This window comes from Phasianus colchicus, chromosome 4, assembly GCF_987193195.1.
Source record: "Phasianus colchicus chromosome 4, bPhaCol1.hap1.1, whole genome shotgun sequence".
Classification (NCBI taxonomy): domain Eukaryota; kingdom Metazoa; phylum Chordata; class Aves; order Galliformes; family Phasianidae; genus Phasianus; species Phasianus colchicus.
The window spans coordinates 37,311,790-37,333,194 of record NC_143439.1 but is presented as its reverse complement, the minus strand read 5'-3'; the positions used below and the strand labels follow the sequence as shown (position 1 = coordinate 37,333,194).

The following is a 21,405-nucleotide window of genomic DNA, read 5'->3' as shown; positions in this document are numbered from 1 at the left end:
CTTAGCTTACTGTTAGCTGAAACTTAGCTGTTCTGTGTTTCCCTAGACACAAATAATGTAAAACTTGCATGTTTACTGAATATGAATTTTGCTCAGAATATAAAAGCTTGCTTCTTTTTGTCCTTCACCTTGTCCTGGTGAAAATTCCTAACAAAACCGGGATGCAGCATTCATTATGTTATAAGGAAAAATGTCACATAATTTAATGTAAATCATTTCCTTGAGCTAAAATAGGTAATTTAACTAAAATATGTAAGCGAAGATCTGCTGGAATCATTTGCATTAGATACAGCTTGACACCAGCATAAAACACCAATCATAAAGGTGAAAAGCAAGACAAATTAAGCAAATGGAAATAAAATCTATCAGATTGAGGATGAAATTTTTTAATATTTGCAAAACAATGAAAATTTATAAAAACATTCAGATGGCACAGTGCAACCGGCATTGTTGGAAACCATAATATAATTTCTATTCAGAGTTTTAAATATTTGAATCCTAGATTATCCCACTTATCTCTACATGTAACACCTTATTCCAAAATGTCTACCTGGTGAGATGGTTATGAAATTTATTTTTTTATATATTTTTATTAAGTAATGCATGATAGTGGATTCTCTTGAGAAAGTTATAATTTAATTGCTAATACTGTTTACCTGAATTATTCATTTGCTATTTTACTGCAGTGATTTGGGGGCAAAGGTTATGATGCTTAGCTATATTTCTAAGAGTTCTTAAAAATAATTGGGTAAGAAATTATGTGTTGAGCACCTACTTATTATTCTTGACAGTTCAGGACTTATTTAAGTGTTTTAATCAAACAGTAAACAATGTGTTTCTCAGGCTACTTCCAGTCCTGGTTTTTGAATCACAATTTGTAAGCACTAGAGCACAAACCTTTTCATTAGCTAAAACATATTTTTGTAGCATTTTGTCTTTCTCAATCCACACAGTAGGAAATATAAAACAGACTTAATGTTAGAGGCAAGGCATACTATGCTGTCTAAGTAAATACATAGAATTAGCCAATCAGTAAGCTAACATGATTATAATTAATCTCCTACATCTGCAGAATGTCTTATCCAAATCACTCTTAATTGATTACTATTGATATTTTTCTGAATTGCTAATAGAAATACAGCTTTTAGTGAGGAAAACAGTCTGGTTTATATTTTCATTAGACTTCCTGTGTCTGTATTGTGCTGCACCTGCCTACTCCCAAAATGCTTGTTATAGCTGTCATATACTTTTATGAGGATAGAGGCAATGTTCTGGCAAGCTAACTTGACTCAAATTGTGTTCAGATATAAAACATGAAGACCCACTTGTGATTGCAAAGGTAGTAAGTCTAATTTGATTAGTGCTCCAGTGACATGGCTTATTATGAATGTCATTTGTCATTTCTCATAAGTGCTCATGAAAGAATCATTTTCAGAGAAGGTGTAATTGAAGTCGGTGAAAACATTCAGCACCTTTTGTGCTCAGGGAAATAGTCTATGTATTGCGCTCAATGTTGGCTTTAGAACAAACAGAAACAGGAAAAGCAACAAACAGGAAGTCCTTCCTTGCAAACTGAGTGAAAAATCTTTCCTTGATTTCAGTGGGAGTATGACTTTCTCATTAAAATTTGTGTAACTGAGTCCCAGCTACTAAAAATCCGCACAATTTAAAATCTTAAAACTGTTGTTAAACAATGAGGACTTATTTTCTAAAAATGCTCTATCTTCCCTAGTTGCTAAGCAACTAGGTTTAAAGAAAAAGGCCAGTACCTCAGCTTATGTGAACTGAAGGGAAATTTATATATACACAGATGCACGCCTGTTTTTCAAAAGACTGAGATTATGCATTAAGTTAATATTTCTTTCAGCATGTTGTGTGCATGAAAGTAGATGGATAAATAATTTTACAGAACTGGCAAAAAATTGTATCTTCTGACAATAAGAGAAGTATCTCCTCAAGGTAAATTACAAAGGTTTGAAATTTTATTTTCTCAAACCTCCTGCTGGAATTTTTGTTTGAAACTATTTGTTTTCCTCTTCTTAGCTTTGTATTTTGTTACATAAATATTGCTGAAAGGATTCATTAAGATGCCATAAAATACTAGGGGAGGAAGCGGAGGGAAGGAAAAAAAAAAAAAAAAGACCTGTTTTTCCTGAATATTCTTTCCATTGCCAAACAGCATAATTCAGGTCAGTTGTAACATAATGCTATTGTGACTCCAGAGTGCAAGAGTGATTTTTGTTTTAGTATACTTATATGTTTAATTTCATGGTGTATTCATGATATTTCCTGTTGCTGTAGCTGGGAAGACAGATGCTAATATGAATACAAGCCATGAGTAAACTTCAATTTAAATCCTGGAACCAACCTACAGAATCAAGTTGTACTTTGCACAGGAGAATTATCTTGTAAAATACTTCAAGTACAAGTGTAGTTTTTGGCATATTTATGACAATATGAGATTTTTAGGGAAATCTGTATTCTGGTTTTTAGTTACTTAAAATAATTAAAGCAATTTTAAAAATGCATCAGTATGAAATTTCTTCAACTGACACTCTTATACTTAGATTTCCATATTTTAGAATGAAGTAGAAATCAAATTTGTACACTGAGGCTATTGCATTCATTTTTCTGCAGTTCTTCCTATCCTAAAATTATTTACATCTTGCTCTTTTAAGAAGTCAAGTAACAATGAATAACTTTTCTTCCAGACAAGTTCTGTCTGCTTTTACATGAATAAATTGTCTTCCAGATAACTCATTGGAAATACCACAAATAATTGCTCACCAGAGCTGGCTGCTCCAAACACTGTGAATGACTATGACAAAAGAGAATGTGAGAAAAATTCTCTGGTCTTTTTCAGTATAATAAATACTATTTGGTGAATTCATCCTACAGGCATTATATATGATACAGTGCTACTGAATTAGAGTTGCTTAGACAGATAATTTACAGGCTATGCAATGGAAAGATAAAGCAGTGCTAGCTGGTACTTGGGGAAAACTGTGATAGCAGCAGTATCTCCAGCAGCTGAGTGCTGCCTTTTTGAGGACTTTCCTTGATGGGAAACAATACTCAAGTATATGTGCTTACATCAGGTGTATTGTAGGAAGTGTTTAGGGAACAAGCAGAGTTGGGTGAAGAAGCAGCACTAAGTAATATCAATGTAATGCTGATGTTTTCATCTTTCCATGGATCTGTCAGTGGAACAACCTTTATTCTTCAAAAATGGATGTCTATTTTATTTAATTTTTAATAGATTATACTAGCATTTGTCAGGAGAATATTTTACTTTTTGAAGCCATGTGCTTTGCATTTTAATTTTCACCTACTCTCTAGTCGTTTGAATGTGTTTAATCCATTATAGCAGCAACTGTGTTAATCAATTCTAGTCACTGATTCATATTAAATGACATATGTAGAAAACAGTCCATCTGTCTCTGTTATATCGTTCCATACCTTCTTTCATGTTTCCATTACAAATTCCGTAATAAATAGTCAGATCATTTTGAGTGACATGTGGGATCTTTATTGGGCAAGGCATTTCAAGTACATCTGTCTTTTGACTAGTTTATAGATGACAGTTCTAACAACAGCTATTACCTTCCAAAAGTCTGCAGTACTGAAGTATTCTTTATATTCCTGTCACCTCTTCTTTTTTTTTTTTTTTTTTCAGGATGTATATTGCTGTAAAATTCTAGAATTTTCTTTTTTTTTTTTCTTTTAATCCAAACTTTTGCTGTATGATTATTGTTTTTTCCCTGTTATGCTGAAGCAGGCGAATAACTACCATAACATCTTTCTCTGCAAATCTTAATTGTTGTGTTTTTTTGCCTAATCCTGTTGCTATTCTTCAGTTGTCTTTGTTACTTTTGCCTCTTCATCTTAATGGGCATGGCTTTCTCATTACTCTTGAACTTTCTGGACTCTTTCATAAACAGTGCTACTGAGACTGTCAGATATGTCATTCTGCTGCTAAAGTTCTGCTCATAAACTTTCCTCAGAGCTTCGCCTTGCTTTCTTTTCATATCTACTGTATTGGTATATTCGTGCTATGAATTTTTTTTTCTTTCAGGCTAGCCTAGGGGAACAGAAAAGTGAATTCTATCTATTAAAGTAAAGAATGTTTGATGCATCTAATTCATGTGATGTTACTGAGCAATATGCTCTAGTTGCTGTTTCCTCAAGTTGCTGTGCAATTTCCATGTACCAACATTTGTTGCATCTGGTAACTGCTAGTCATTTGAGAGTTACGCTTTCTTCTTCATTTAGATCATACTGGTAAAAATATTCTAACCAGAGATCTCTGTACTGTCATTCCTTCTGTAGTTTTTGTTGTATGTAAAATATGCCATCCTAAGTTAGGATATAGCATAGGTAAGAAGGCATCTTTTGAACTATTACGAGCACTACAGAAAATTGCATTAGCATCTGAAGATCTTTCTAAAGAAACAGTGCCTGGATTTTTATTATTATAAGAATTTCTGTGAATAGTTTGCACAATGAGTAAATTTTGCACTAAAGGTGAACACTAACAGTTAAAATATCACGCTTTGTCAGAGCTGAATCAAAGCTTAACTAAATATTTTAGGTGTCAGGAATTGGAATAAAAGTCTTATGGGTTTTCATTTTGTATGTCAGCCCATTTAGTCCAAAAAACACAGAATGGTAACTTCTAGTAAGTTGTAAGGTGATTTGTTATTTACTGAAGTTTTGGTTCACCGATTTAAATATTAATATTTCATTATTGTAACACTTATTTTCAAGTCTTCTAAAGAATAAAGCATCGTAAATTTTTAGTTTTTTGAAGAGACGCTTCTAGTACACAGAGGATTTTTAATAGTGCATGTGTTTTCTTCTGTTTCAGACTCAAACTGAGCTGGTTGGCTGGATGATTGAAGGGGACAGGTAGCATTTGCATGTTTTCAATCTGAGTGCCTGATTCAAATGCTCCACTGAAAGCCATCGCTCCCGGTGGGCTTTGTAGCAGTCTCTGGAAATGGAACTGGGACTTTCAGTAAGTAGCTGTAGGGGAAGTACTTGGGCATACTCATACCATGTGTCTGAGATCAAATGCTCTCCTTTTATTGGAACTGAAATCAAGGACATGTGAACTACTAGGAGTAGCCTGAACTACTCTGAAGTAGTGTGGCAACATTAAACATTCATGGTAGAGATTTTAGGTTGAACTAGTCTCTTAAAAGAATATGCTAGTTTTTTCTGGTCTTTCTGTGACTGTGTCATTCAGTTTTGCAATATGCAAATTAATGGATACAAAGAGACCAAATGAATACTGAAAGCATTAAAGAAACTCATGACAAAATGCCTAGGACCAATCTCAAAATGAATGACAGGAAGAGCTGAAAGATTTCAGCTTTAATCATTGTTTTCTTTTTTTTTTTCCCTTGATAAATCCTCAGTAAATTATGAAATCAATATGATTTTTCCTTTCTAAAACTTCAAAAAACTTCTAAAATAGCATAGCTACATACCAATTTGGTTTTGAATGAAAGCATGATAGAAAACTGCAGAAAATTCCACCTGAGCATGGCTCCTCTTGTCTGACACAAGAGGTGTGTTACTTTTTCATGAGCAGCATTCACACACCCTATCTGTGAGAATCTGTACTTTAAAAATTCATTTTAACTTCACTGGTGAAAGCACTTTCAGGCCAACCATTTCTTACTAAGTCCAACTTGAGAAAACCAATCCTTCTGAAGAAAAACGAGCAAAGGAAATAGCTACCTAGAATACCACTGTCAACCGAAGAGGAAAAAAAAAAAAAGACTTCGGCTCTCATCTATCAAACCCAAGCATGCAGTACTCTCTCTGGACACAGATGTACATATATTTAATAGCTTTGGAAGAGGTATAATCACAGATGCTGAGCAGGCAGGAATGTATAATTGCTTGTTGCTACAAGGCCTTGGCACCCCAAGATGTGATATGTATCATCTTTACACAGGCAACAAACAGCAGGATCCAAAATAATCTCACTCACTTTCCCATTAGTTTTATAAAGTGCAATTACAATTAATTTATTCACTGGGAAAGCTAAAAATCATTTTCTGTGCACATCATCTTGCTAAAATTTTGACTTTAGAGATAACAAGGAAAAATATCAGCATCTACATTCCTCAGCAGTGACTGAAGGAAAACTGCCTGCTCTGTTCATTTGTCCTGATTGCTCTTCACCTGTAAGTACAGAATCATTAAGTTTGGAAGAGTCCACTAAGATTATCCAGTCCAACTATCAACCTGTTATTGCAATGCCTACTAAACCATGTCCTTCAGCGCATTTACCTTTTTCTTGGAGTCCTCCAAGCATGCCTGCCACTTCTCTTTAATTACCTTAGGCTAATTAGACATGTGACTCAAGGGTAAGAGAAGGAGAGAAGTAACAGAACTGTGAGAACACAATGTTTCTTGTCACTGAGCAAGGGAATTTGTTTGCAGAGTGACCTAAAATTGTTTTACTCATACGTATTAGTGTATTGATTCTGAAGATATTTGTTCAACCTTCTAAGGCAGGCGTACCTTTATACATTGGAAGTATATATTGCTTTGCTTAAATTCAGTAACTTTTCCCCAGTAAATTGGAACAACAAAAGTCATAAATAATCTCCTTTAGTTTAGCTTAACAGCTTAACTCAGTGTAGTATAGGAACTTCAGATATCTCAGGATCTTCCAATAAGATCCACTCTGTGAAGTTATGGGAGAGATCCAATGGCTCCCAAAAAGCAACAAAAGCAGAAAAAGATTTGATTCTTAGAAACAGTTAGACACAAGAAAGAACGCTTTTCAAGAAATTCTTTGAAAAATCCACTTCTAAATCAGTAACAAATTAGGCTTGACATTCTATGACTATGATCACACAAGTAGCTAAAGTGAAAAAGCCAGAGAACATCAAAAGCAATTTTCAAGACATCTTGGGTACTGCTTGTTCTGCCATCCACAACAGTCAATAAAAACTTCACTGACATTAGTGGTTTGGGATTGAGGCTCAGAAAGTGAACAATGTGATCCAGGTGATAGAATTGTGAATCATTTCGCTAAGATTGGCAGACATTTTGTGACAAAATAGAACAAAACAGACAAACAGCTGATTTGCAAAAGGATGTAACAGCAGAAATCTGTTGAAAAACTGTAAGTATTGATTATTTATTTATTTATTTATTTATTTAGTATTGCTCATGTAGTACTAAATGTAGTATATATATTACTCAAACCTAAAAACTGTGTTGAGTATGTCATATCAGAAATAACATGTGATTTGCTGCAGGTAGATTAGATTCATTTTGTTAATTAATTCAGTGGCATAAACTCATCTATTATTCTTGCAAAATTCTAATAATGTTGGATTAAAAATCCACTTTTTCTAAAAAAAAAAAGTTTAAGCTTTTGAACTGTCGTCTGACTTGGACTGATGTGTTTAGTTCAAACTCATAAATCTCATAAAAAAGTCTTTTTTATAAAAGATGATGTCTTGTTTAAATATGACTTCTGAGGAGTGATATAGACATGTTTGTGAAATATTGTTTTCTGCTACCTATAACTTGTGTTTTTTTTTTACTACCCTGCTCTGGGTCATATTTTTTGATTGTTACTAGCAAAACTGAAGCATCAGTTAGCTTATTTCATTAGCTCATTGTTAAGGAATATTTTTTGGGCAGTGCTATTTATGGGAAAATATGTGATTGAGAATTGTTGCTTTTTTATCTAAGTTTATCTAGTAAGACCAAAGTAGGAGAAGAACCTTTTCTAAGGAGGCAAAAGATTGTCATGTAAATATATGTTTTTTCATTTTTAAGCTTTAAAAATAAAGAGTATGGCTGTAACTGGTGATAATGACTGGAGCTTTGGAAATTTCTGGGGAATTTCAAGGACTTGCAGCATTTCATGAATAAAAAAATATTCCCAGAATATCTATTAAGTGTATCTTCTCACTGCTAAGGATCTGTTTTGTATAAATGTCATGAAAAATTTTAGTCATGGCTTGTATGCAAGTTTCATCATGTTCATTTATTCCAGGTCCACAGGAGGCAGTCATTCAAGAAAGACGCTATCAGTAATACTTATGAAAAGTTGAGCCTAATGGTTGTCAGATGCTGTTTTATAACACTAGCAGATAAAAACAGAAGCACATGCTGCGCAGGCTTCCTGAAGGTACTTAAGTGTGATCCCAAATACTTTATCTGATTATACATTATCTGAAATAAATCAAATCCACTTCAGTGTTTCTGTTGCTATTTGCTTTGCTCATTCTCACTTTTAATCTAAGTGCGGTTTTTAGGATTCTACTGAAGAATGATTGTCTTTCTGATAATGCACGAACAAAAATAGTAATAAAACCTTGGGGGAACTCTATATTCAGATATCTAATTGTTCACCTGTGTAAAAAGGAGTCTCAGAGTTATTGATAACATCTATGCAAAAACTTAATTGCATTGTAAATTCATTTAGTTAATAAACAATCTCTTCCAGCAGAAGGAGCCAGGGCATACTTGTCTTTATTTAGTTGTCTATTTTAACTGTGAGTGACTTGAATTTATTTTGTCACCATCTCTAAAGTTAGACTTCACAAAGATGGGAGCAAGATAATACAACTTCTCACAGACTTTTTTCCCTGTCTTTAAATGGTAATCAGTTATTTTTTTCAAAGAAGTTTTAAGTTTTCCTTTATGATCATTTCAGAATACTAAATGGAGAAACAGTAGGTGTGATTATAATTGACCAATTGATATATATTTAAAAGATATTTCAGTTTCTGTCGTCAGTTCAAAATAATTTAGGACTTCATTTACACTAGTTATGGGATTAGTAAGCATTAAAAATAAAGACTTAAAAATTAGTCTTAAAATCAGTGTGAGAAATTGTCAATCAAAATCTGTAAATGCCTTAAAAGTTTTTTTCAAGTATTAAAAAAAAATATTATACAAAACTCTGATAAACAGTCTTTCAAATACTGAAATGCATGCATACCTTTGAAGAGTAATTTTCTTTAGTGACTTTTCACTGCATGTAAAGAATATTTGTACTGATCTCTTTTTCAGCAGTTATTTGTAAATGCTCTCTTTTTTGAGTACTCTTTATCATGTCTGCTTTTAAACAGTTGTACTATTAGTTTTTTAAGTTAATTTATAAGATTTACATTTGTAAATTCATTGATCGTTGCTAATATGCAGTAAACCTCTTTACATATATGCTTCTAATGAACTACTTAGTGTATTTTACTTTGCTGTGTCCTAGTTATGTTTATATTAACTATTCTTGTTCAATTTAAAAGTATCTATTGTCTTTCTGTCATTTGTGTGTCTGAAGCTTTTCTAGAATACAATTTTTTTCCTGCTCCTGTCATTATCTAGCAGAAACTGCAAATGGATTTGCAGGGAAGAGAGAGCATTTGGCAGAAAGCATTTGGATAAATAGACATATTAGAGATTCAAATAAAAAAGCTTTATTACACAAACCTTTATTGTTCTTTAAAATTTGCTGCAAAAAAAAAAAAAAACCACTGAAGACAGGATTTTGCCGATTGTGTCTGCAAAAGGTATTTTTGTCTTGTGAAAGCAGAAAGAATTTCCCAAGTATGTTTTTCCATGCTTAAAGAAGATCAAGTCAAACAAGTGAGATTCTCCTGAAAAAGGTTGAGCATTTGTTTTGGAGAGAATCTTGTCTAAAGTTAATGTAAGAATTAATTAACTGGGGTTTCCTTGTAGCTCACAATCAACTTTGGAGATAGCAGTGGTCCTTATAAACTACTCCAAATATAGTGATAGTATGCAAAATGAATCATTCAGCAAGACTATTCAAGTCATATTCTTGTAAATTAATAATGGGACTATTTGCACATTAACTGGACTTTGTCTTTCTTCAGTCACCGTGATGCTACTCAATCTAAAGATCTTTTACTATGATAACTGCAATACTTTCATGCAGAAAAGCCACACATTAAATCTGAAAACCTTTTAAATGGGCCAGTGCTGTAAAATAAGTCTTCATATAACCTGAAGTTTGAAATAATCCAAATTTAGAGGCAGTGAAGACTGCTAAAGGTAGAAGGGATTAAGGGCAAAGTAGTTGCCCTTTTTAGATGGAAATGAGAAAGCAGTGGCTCTGTAGGAAAACTCACAGATAATCAAAATCATTTCTGAAGGAAAGTTTGGGGTCTTCTAGAGTTAAGCCTCTCCGTTATAACACAACACTTGTAAGATATTTGAATAAAGATCCATGTAATCCTGATTACACATAAAAGCACTTATACAATCTACAATATCATTATGTGAAATTCCCTCGTTAGTGGAACACAGATTGAGTGTTAGAGTGCCACTGTATGCATTATATTAATTTAGGAATATTTGTATCAGTAGAACAGGAAAAACAAAAGAAAACAATAGAAGAAAAAAATGTGTTATATTGTCTTACTTTGATGTAAATTCTTCAGAATGGTGTGATAGGTAGGAAATCTGCTCTTAAGAGATCTAAAATCTCTTGTGTGAATCTCTAAGTTTTACAAAAGAGAGAGAGGAAATCAGTCTTAATTTTTGTCCTGCTGCTCTCCTTCCTGTGATGAGTTCTGGGAAGCTAAGATAAAAGTGCCTTCTCATATCTGTAGCTATTAAAAGGTGTGTTCAGTGCTTTGAATATAACATTTGTTTGACTACCTGGTTACAAGAAGAAAGAGCTCTTTACACACATAAGCATATATAATGGATGAAATTAGCCTTTAATTATAAAAGGTTTAAGCATCATATTCTATAGAAGAAATATGTTGCAGAACTGACGTGATAGCACCCTAACAATAGTTCACAGTAATATCTCTAATTAGGCTTGTTCCAGCATTTGTCACATATAAATTCAGCAAAAATGCCAAAAGACCATTTAATAGACTATTTATAGTGATTTTTCATTAAGGAAATTGTACACACTTAATTCTTATACAATAATTTTAAGTCTTTTCTTTGCAGACTGTCACAGAGCAATTCATTTAATATCCAAAGTCCCTGAAAGATGACAGAAATATGAAGACTGTAAGCATATGAATTTCTGAAGGTCTGATAATGGTTTACAAGTGATTGTATTAGCAGTCCCAAAGCTGGCTGGATGAATAGCAGGCATCACATGGCAATTTATAAAGAGGATTTTTGTTCTAATTGGAATGATTACAGCCTGAAACAGATGAAAAAGTGTAGATTTGACTGTCACACATATTGAGCAACTAGAAAACTGTTTTGGGAAGACTCAGTATGCATAAAAATATCTTTTTTTTTAACCTTTTCTTACTCTCATGTCTCTTTTTACTTAAATACATTTTTTTGTGATGAAATTCACATTCATTTTTATGGCATAAGTAACATTATGGAATGTTACTTATAAGTTTTAAAAATGCAATAAAGTCGTGTATGAAATAAAAAAGAAAACTCTACTACTTGTGGGAGGAAAAGATCATTGACTAATAATAGCAATCATAATAAGTAGGAGGATGTAAGCTCTCATATCATTTGAGATACTGATATTGATATTTGTATAATCCTGTTAGGCTTGCAGTATGGAAGAATTTGAAAATGGACATGAAAGAAAATAGGAAGAAATGCAGTATGGTACTTTCAAAACTAATCAAGAGAGAATTATTGCAAATGTAGATACTTAATGGGAGGAAACTGTGCAGAAGGCAGAAATGGCTGAAATGACCTAGAGATGACAACACGTTTAAAAATGAGGTAAGTTCTAGTGATACAGTACAAGAAGAAAAAATGCAAGCACACCATATTATGGGGTCAACAAATACTTCACCCATGTGGTACCATTGAAACAATCTGAAAATGCTTTATCAGCAGATTGTGATAAACCAGGGTGTGCAGGAGTAATTCAGAAGTGAAATAAAACAACCCTGGAAAGTAATTGAAGTAGTTGGGGAAAAAAAAAAACAACTAAAATTATTTCAGTAATATTAAAATTATTTCCATTACTTATTCTGAAAAAAATAGTTGATTAATTAATTAATTAAAAAGTGATTAATTCTATTTGCATGTGAGACAGAGTTAATTTTCTTCTTGGGTTCTGGTATGATGCTATGATTTGACTTTAGGAGAAAAACAGTGTTGATAACACATTGCTGTTTTAGTTGTCACTGAGCAGTGTAGTATAGAGCTAAGAACATAACAGTTTTTCAGCTTTTCATACTGTCCTGCCAACAAGGGGCTTGGAGGGGCACAGTAAGCGAGGAAGAGACATAAACAGGACAGTTGACTTAAACTGGCCAGAGGCATATTTCATATCATATGACATCATGTGAAAAACAAACAAACAAACAAACAAACAAAAAAAAAAAACCGTAAAAACGAGGGGAACTGGCCAGGGGAATGGCTGCTGCTCAGAGACTGGCCGGGCATTGGTTGAGAGGTGGCAAGCAACTGTGTTGTGCATCATTGGTTTTCTAAATTTATGTTATATTATTATCATTACCATTGTTATTTTCTCTTTCCTTACAGTCTCGATAAATAGTGCTCTATGAGCTCTATGTATTTTTCCCCAATTCTTTCCTCATCCTCATTGGAATTGGAGGACTGAGTGAGTGACCAGCTGTTTTGCTGAGCTGCTTGCCAGCTAAATTACAAGAGAGAATTAACTGCTGGTTGAAACAGAACAGAAAAACACCTATGCCTTTGTTGCTACAGATCTGTCTTCCTATTTGGACAGATTCTAGAGTACTCTATTAGACAGTAATGATGGGAATAGAAGCTTTTGTGCTGGGGGGTTGGAGGAAAGGCCAGCTGCATGGTTTGCATATGCATGTGGAAATGGGTACAGGACAGTGTTTTGGTACCAGTCTGATGTATGAGTGCTTTGGCAAGACTCTATTTTTCTTATAAATATCTTGAATGAAATCTGTTGTGACTTTTTCCTCCTCTTTTTAAGAAGTGCTTAAAAGACTGGCACAGTTGCCTCCCATGAACCATCTCTTCTATCAAGTCATGGCTGAAGACAGTGGGAAGCACAGAATTGCCTTCCTTCACCCAGGAGTGAGGACCAGGACATAAACTGCCAGGTAGTGGGGTACAAGTACTTGAATTCAGTTTAGAATATGTGCATTGCTGAGCTTAAGAACTTACATATCTTGTTGCTTAGATTTCAGTACGTTTGGGGGTTTTATTTTGTTTTACTTCTGGTTTATTTTGTGAGACAAGCAGGTGTCATAGTTTGAGGTTGCTTGGTTCAAAGTAAAAAATGTTCAGATGTAAAAAAATATATAGAAGAGCATTTTAAAACACAAAATACAGAAGGAAAAAAGTGTGTTTTTTTAAATCTATTTCTGTGAAGGTATTACTTGTAGTGTCACAAACTGGTGCATGCAAGAATGTGATTTACTTATCAAGACTCTTTGCTCAGTTTTCACATAATGATTTGGAAATCCATGCCCTACTGTTTCAGTTGAAATTATGAAGTGAATTAGAGAAGAAGAAATAGATTTATAGCTAGCAATTGCTCAGTTTCTAGGTATTTCAGTAAATTCAGAGTTGCCCAGCGGAGTTTTGAGCCCATCTTCAGCTTGGGAGGGCTGTGACCAGGACCTTAAATGAAGAGCTCCTTAAAAGGCAAAATGTTGTTATCAAGTGTGCTGTGGGGACAAACATTGTGATGCAACTGAATGTCATTGAGAGGCAAAGTACTATATATCAGTCCTAAATAATGAATGCAAATTGTGTTTTTAGGATCCAAATGGGAAAGCATAAAAGTCTAAGAAAGCTTTAATTTATGATTTGTTCATTTAAAGCGTCAGACCATTAAGTATCCATTAAATCACTATTTTATATGCTGCTAAGTGCATCTCTATCATCAGAATAAAAAGATTGTTTTAATTCACCCTGTATCAGATAAAACATTTTAATAGAGGGCATTTGTGATAACAAATTGACTGGAATTGGAAAGCAAATTAATGCTGAGTTCTGACAACAGGATATCTTTATGAATTTGTTTTTAGTGTTTTGTATGTGCATGAACAGTTACATTGTGGATCTGTTTATTTTTGTTTAGATTTCAGTTGCAATGATTCTACCCCAAAGAAAATTTTATTTTCATCACACTGGTAGGGTTCTTTAGACTCCTATGGTTCCTACTAACTTACTGTGAAGCTCAGATTATCTCTTTTTAAACATTTTATAATATTCACTGGCCTCTTTACTAACTACTTCTATAATTTAGGATGTGTTCTGAAAATGAGGAGTAGAAACAAGCAGATGAGAAGAAACTGCATGGTTTCCTCCTCTGGGATATATCAAGGTTTGCTTTTATTTTGAGGAAGATGGAATTTTAACACCAGCCCACAGAATGTTCATTTGGAGAAATTGAAATATTTTGTTTTGGCATTTTTGATTGAAATAAAACACTGTATTCCTGAACCTGAAATGGTTCATTTTCTTTTGTTCATGAGCTGATCAGCATGTAGCCACATTTGTATTGCTGTTATTGCCTGGGCTCCCATTTTCTCTGTGGGGTTGAGAAAAACTCCTCCCTAGATAATGTGATTGAAATACATATAGCTAGCTAATGACTTACATGGCTATATAATTGGCTGTAACTTGAAACTCTTCCTCACTTGTGCTAAAAATGTCCAAATTCCCAGAAGACAATATTCTAAGAAAATGGTTTTCATTGATTTTTAAGCAGAATGTATTCTCCTGTTTAATACAATAAATTGTTGTCATTTGGACTAAAAAAAAAAAAAAAAAAAAAAGCAGTTTTCAGAAGGAAAATACTGGTGTTTGGAAAATATTTCCGAACATAATTTTTAGGTGAAATTATTTCCTAATAATTCTGGATTTATGTTCCATGTCAATGTATGCATCAGGAGAGGTCATTCGCTGTCTCTCAGGACCTTGTGGCTTGCTTCTGTAATGACAAATTCTCATTAATGGGTAGGTTCTCAACTGTGGGAAGGAGAAACTGAAAAGCAGAAGGGATAACAAGAAGCTACTTACAGCAATCTGTGGCCTGGAAAGACAAATAAAGGGCAATCCTGCAGTTCCTTGCTCAGACGCTCTAGCCAATTAAGCAATTATATTATCACAGGCTTCTCTGAGTAGCTTTTTCTGCCAGCCCATCTGCTCTTCTCCTTAACTTCTCTGAGTTTGCTATTTGCAGCTCTTCCATCTTTCCCTGAGTTGCTTCTCTATCACTGTTTTCTACCTTCTGGCTGTCTTTCCCCAAGATTCTTCCCTATTATCGATCACATAACAGCAACTCCTTACTAAGAACTGCTAGACAAAAGGCCGTACACTTTTATGCTTATCTTCTGTGATGATTCAGTATGCTGTAAAAATAAGCTTTCAAAATGCATCACTTTTAAATCTGTTTTTAGTGACCTTCTGCTTTTCCATATGTGAATAATTCCTCCAAAAAAATTCAAATTCAGTACCTTAAAATGTTTCAACTTAATTCAAACTGTCAAACAAATGTACATCTTTTCTGTGAATTGGAAGAATTGTTGTTCACAGTGTGAAAAGGATATTTTCAAGAAAATATTTGCTTGTTCATCTAAGATATTGTGTATTTTTCCAAAGATTCTATTAATCTGTATTAGTCACTTATATAGATAAGAAAATGACTCTGAAAGTGAAGGCATTTATCTCTTAACAACAAAAAAATTATAGAGAGTGTATTACTTCAGTTTGGGTCAATTGTTTTGTTAAATTTGGATATTTAGTACAGATCCAATTAACAAAACTATCAGAACTGGGAAGCAGATAAAGAAATGTGTAGAAATGAAAAATTGCAGTTCAATTAGATTTTTGTTTTTTTCTTAATATTAGGTTAAAGGGATTTATTGACGGGGATATATTTAACTTTTTGTTTTGTTTTATTTTATTAATTGAACCAAAGATAGAATATGTCACAGTGTTTAAAGAAAGAAGAAAAGGTGTCTTTAAGACTTGTGAACATGTTGTGTAACAGCATTCCTCCAGCACTTTGCCAGATTGTCCTCTATTATAACAGATCCTAAAATTCAACAACAGCAATATGGATGTATGCACATTTTATATGTATCATAGGAAAGACTTAGCTCTTCTTTTTTTTTTTTTTTTTTTTTTTTTTACTAGATCTTCTGTTTCTGCACATAGAAAATCAATCTTATTTAATGCATCAGGAAACTTTCTCTCTTAAGACTCGTTGCCTTTCACTTTGGGTTATCTTCTCAGCCAAATCCTGCAAGATTATAATTGATTTTAAAAGTCAGCAGCAAAAGTATTTGATCTTTGGGTGACAAACAGTCAAAGAGGAGCCCTCAGGATCAGTGTTAAACATCAATGAAATTAAATTCATGCCAGAATAGGCAACTTAGAAAAATTCAAAACCAGCTGTAACGTTGACAGTAATAAATGGAAACTCAGAAAAATGAGGCTATTAGTCAACAATGTGTAATGTCATAAACTTGAACAAATCATTATAGAACAGCTTAGGCCTGAATTAAAACCAGACAAGCTGAAACAAGCAATATTGTTGAGATAGGTAAGATGCATTTATTCAAGATAGTAAAACAACATTTACATTAGAATAAAAGCTGAAGTTTCAGTTGATATGTTCAAGATCATTTGGATATCATCACCTAAAATGGATAAAGGCACTGGTATGCATCTCATGCACTGAGTGCGAATTTGGGGCCACAACTTAAGAAGGGCATTAAGCTATTAGAGTGCCCAAGGAGGGCTAGGAAGATGACAGGTATAGAGAGCAAGATGTATGGGGAGAAACTGATGTTCCTTTGTTTGGCCTAGACAAAAGGAGAATGAGACTGAGGGGAGACCTCATCAGCCTACAGTTCCTCACAAGGAATGGGAGGTCAGTGCTGATGATAGGGACAGGGCCCAAGGGAATGGCATGGAGCCATTCAGGGGAGGGTTAGGTTGGGTGTTAGGAAAAGGTTCTTCACCGGAGGGTAGAGGGCATGGAACAGGCTCCCCAGGTTGTGGCACCAAGCATTCTGAACTATAAGAATCATTTGAACAGCACTCTCATAAATATGGTTTGACTTTCAGGGTGGTTCTTTGTGGAATCAGGTGTGGGACTTGATGATCCTTTTGATCCTTTCCAATTCTAGATATTCTGTTCTGTTCTTTACACTAGAGGAGTGTTCAAGTCTAAACCCAGTGATGGAAGTCCCACTAGAAGTAGTGGGAACAGCATATTGGATGTAGTGGAGGTTTCGTTGGTTGTACCATAAAAATGTGAGACAGACCAAACAATCTTCACTGCTGTTTACAAGAAACAATGGTGGGACTATTTACTACTGTGCTATCGCAAGCTACCAAATTCAATGCCATTTATGTCAGACTAAAATGAAAATTTTAACTGACAGCTAAAGAAAGGGCCAAACCTCTTTTGTTGTTGATGGTGGTTTCTTTTTTGTTTTGCTTTTCCTCTTTTCCTTGTGGTTCTTTAAAAGAATCCATGTAGAAAACTGTAGAGAAAGTAGCTTAAGGCCTGTTTTCTCAAAAATATGCAAGCATAAATACCAAGAGCAACCAAAACAATACTGGTATGCAAAACAATAAAGCAAAGATCAAGGTTGAATTAAACTGACCAAACATAAAAAAGCACAAAGCAACCTGAAGCCACTTAGCTATCGAACAGATATATAGGATGCTATTGAAGTGACACAACCACAGATGAAACAGCCAGAAAACTGCTTCCAGGAAGACAAACTGGAAGACAAACTTACACAGCATGTCATCAATTTTCTGAATGATAAGAAATAGATATAATGGGAGAAAATGGTGGTTTCTGGCCAAAAACTAATTAATGAAATTGTGAGTGATATTATGTTTTACCATTACATGCAGGTTTTTTTTTTTTTTTTTTTTTTTTTTTCAAATAATGCAGACATCTGGTTGAGGAATTTTAATTCTAACCCTATCAATGCTGTGCAAAATAGGATTTTTTTCTATCTGGTTAAATTGCACCTTTAAAAACGAAAGCAAATGAAGAACAGAGTATCATGTTGATTTTTCTGCAGTAGTTCTAAGTAATGATATTGCAATAATCTGATGCACAAATAAGCTCAAGGACACCTAATGCTGAAAGAAAAAAATCAGTTGTGCGTAAAAATTAATGCTATAATTTAAGTTATGCAAAGTTTTACATACTTTTTTGCACATAAGTTAACTGAAAATAAACAGTATTTTCTTCTTAGAGATTTGGAGCAGCTAGTTACTCTTGTTAGGAGTGGATCTGAGACATCTCTGAGTATGGAGGAATGTTTTATTCACCACACCTTTTGGATCACTCTGTTCTAGGTTGAAAACATTTATATAATGTTTCTTCCTTGTAATCTATCATCCTCTGAAAATATTTTCTTCAGATTATTGTGTGTTGCCTATGTTTTTTTAAGTGGAAAGTTGGTTATTGAATTTTATTCCTCACCCAGGAGGTATGTAATCAGGATGGACCAGATTTAAGTTGATTTTCTTTTCTAGAAGCAGAAAATGGTATGACAGCTTGTGCATACAGGTCCATTTCTATGAGTGCAGTCTGCAATTCCAAGTACAGATACAGGATGAAATCTTAGTCCACTGTGTTTCAACCAAGAAAAGGAAATAAATAAGTATCTAGGCAGCATAGACATAAGAAATCAAGTGTAGAGTTAATTTTCATCACAGGCCCAAATGTTTAATCATCACAGAATGATTAGTACACAAAATTTCATTCACTTGCGTAATTCACTCAGTGCACATTCATTCATGTCTGGGAAATACTTGAAGTCCACTCTGGGTTTTGAAGGGCTCTGCCTTCATACAAAGCAGCACCAATCTGTCTACAAGTCCTTCATTATCAGTCATCCTTCCAGGCTGAGAAAGTTAGGAATTACCATTTAGCAGTCAGTAGTCATGAGTGCCTGTGGCTTTAGCTCATATTATTAAAGTTAATAAAAAGCCTTGTATTGCCACTTAGAACGAGGTGACTTTTAAATCTTTTATTAGTGCTCTGAAATCTAGGTCTTCTCTAGACTCCATTAAAGCCAGTGGAAGACTTTTATTGACTTGGAAGAATCAATAATGTGAATAGCTTCTCATGTTCCTTCTTCCAGTTTTCATCTCTGCATTGGCTTTCCTGACTGTGTCTCCAGGTGATGAAGGGAGTTGTGCAGTTAACTCTGATGCAAACAACAAGCCGAAATAAACCAAGCAAATCCCACTCTTTTATCTACGTTTTCAAGCTTGTGAGACTTTATAGCAGGCATTGAGGTGACTTTGTGCCAGCTGGTGACCTTGTAACACTGACTTGGCTGTGTTTTCAGTCCTGTTTTCAAGGCCTTTTTGTTGTTTCTCCCTTGGTTGTACTAAAGTCTGTTGCTTTGTCAAATATTTGTTTCTGTTTCTGTGTGAGTAAACATCTAACATAAAATTGTTTCAGAATTTGTATTCAGCTAACTGTTGTGCTACTGTTTACCAGAGTTCAAAACCTGGGCAAACAGCAATTTGTTTGGGCTGAATAAGTAATACCTTATTTTAGAGGGCACAAATAGCCATGTAATTATTTTGAATTAAGAAATTACCATATCATTTCAGGCTCATTACATGGATATTTATTCTCAGCAGATTATGTGCAGACTGTTACAATAATAATTAATGCAACTTTTATTTTAAAAGAAAATAAGTTTAGTAGAAAAGAAAGAAGGCACACACTTCTGGTGAGCTTTAAGGCCTTCAAATGGGAATTCCACCAGAGATGTATGGAGCTATGTTTTCAGGTTGAATACTAAATGACTTACAGTTCTTGCACAGTGCTGAAATGAAGAAGCAATTAGCAATGCACTTCTTATTTTGTACTGTTTCACATGGTATGGCAAAGAGTTCCTAATTAGGAATGGCAGAATGGCTAAAGAGATTGTTTATGTTTTTCATCTATAATGTCTAAATACTGTAATTTCTTAAAAAGTGAATTTCTAATGGTTACCACTCTAGTTTTTTCAAATATTTGTCAGGAAACTACCTGTCATGAAATCAATAGCTCTCCTGGAAGCTCTCCATTGATGCTTGGTTCTTGAAACAGAAATACTCTAAGTTGACACAATATCTTGGGAGCATTGGCAGCTCTAACTCAAGCAGAGAGTGAGAGCAATGAGCTGAGCGTTGCCTCAGCTCTAAAGTCTCCATTCTTACCTTTCTGTAAGAGAGCAATTAACTGATTTGTGGGCTAATTGAATTCATTTTTCTCTGTGTTCATTGCAGTTCTGTGCTCAAACGCATCACCATGAGGGTGGTATGCTTCCTTCAGTTAAAGCCTTCTCCAACTTAACACTGAATCTGTGTTGTGTTTCTTCCAAGACACTGATCACAAAGGACCAACAGTTTCTGAAGAACCCCATCTGATAGACACTATGAATCTTCAGTGAGCTCTGCGTCAGGTCTCTATCATGCTCCAGCTTATTTCACAGGACCTGACCCAAGTCTTCAGCTTCCCCAGTTCAGCTTTCTCAAACAAAAGTAAGATTGCTCTTGGTTTCCTTTCATGATTATAAATGCCTATTTAATCTTTCTAATCTTAACAGCACCTGAAAAGGCTAGCAGACAAAAATGAGAGAATATTTGCTGTGAGGTAGATATTCACCTAGTCATAAAATAATTGCTTCTAAACTGTTATTCATTCATGGCATGATTCTAATTACATTATACTTAAGGGATCATAATGAAACAGACTTCCAAATTTACCCTGGAGCATTTTTTTTTCTGCAATATTGGATTGGAAAGCTGTAATTTGAATAAATGAAATGAGTAACTGAAGACAGACTCTCCACTTTCCCTCTTCCCAATATGTCTCATTAAAAATTAAAAAACAAAACAAACAAACAAACAAAAAAAAACACATATCATTTAAGTAATTAGCAAGATGTTGACAAAATGTAGAAAGTGTGCAGCATATATTTTGTATACTCAGCTGAAAACAAATTAATAAACCAGATTTCTGTACAGATAAGCCAAGCTTGTTTTCTGAAGGGCAAAATTCTTATATGTGCATCATCAGCTGAAGATGCAAGAGGCAGTGAGTGAAGAAATCTTCATGGAAGCTGTAAATAGCCTTGTTATTCATTTGAGAAAGGGAGAGCAATGTGTGTTATATAGACGCAGACCTTAGTTTTTAGAATAAAGGAGGTAATGAGCGCTGTTGCTGTTCAGCACAAGAGAAACCAAAAGAAGTATTGGAGAATTGAATATTTGCTGTGATGTACAACAGCAAGAAATGACTAGATTCTACTTCAGACCTTTCCTGGCCTTTCCTTCCACTCCCATGAGCTTGCCCTGCTCTAACTGCATTCGTCGGCTGCAATGGCAGTTTCCTGAAGATCAAAATTTCCTCTCTGTTGTGAAGCCTGAGCTTTGTGAAAGTCAGAACTCTCTTCTTGTTCTGAT

General features: G+C 34.3%; 2 long non-coding RNA genes across 2 annotated transcripts; both read left to right on the top strand.

The window, feature by feature from the left end:
• Nucleotides 1–4,064: 4,064 nt before the first annotated feature.
• LOC149918189 (uncharacterized) lies at nt 4,065–8,161 on the top strand. The gene is made up of 3 exons (XR_016466432.1): nt 4,065–4,228; nt 4,868–5,017; nt 8,033–8,161. It is a non-coding gene; the product is annotated as an uncharacterized LOC149918189 (long non-coding RNA).
• Nucleotides 8,162–11,604: 3,443 nt separating this feature from the next.
• On the top strand, nt 11,605–20,475 carry LOC149918188 (uncharacterized). The gene is made up of 3 exons (XR_016466431.1): nt 11,605–11,721; nt 12,920–13,049; nt 20,323–20,475. It is a non-coding gene; the product is annotated as an uncharacterized LOC149918188 (long non-coding RNA).
• The last annotated feature ends 930 nt before the right edge of the window (nt 20,476–21,405 follow it).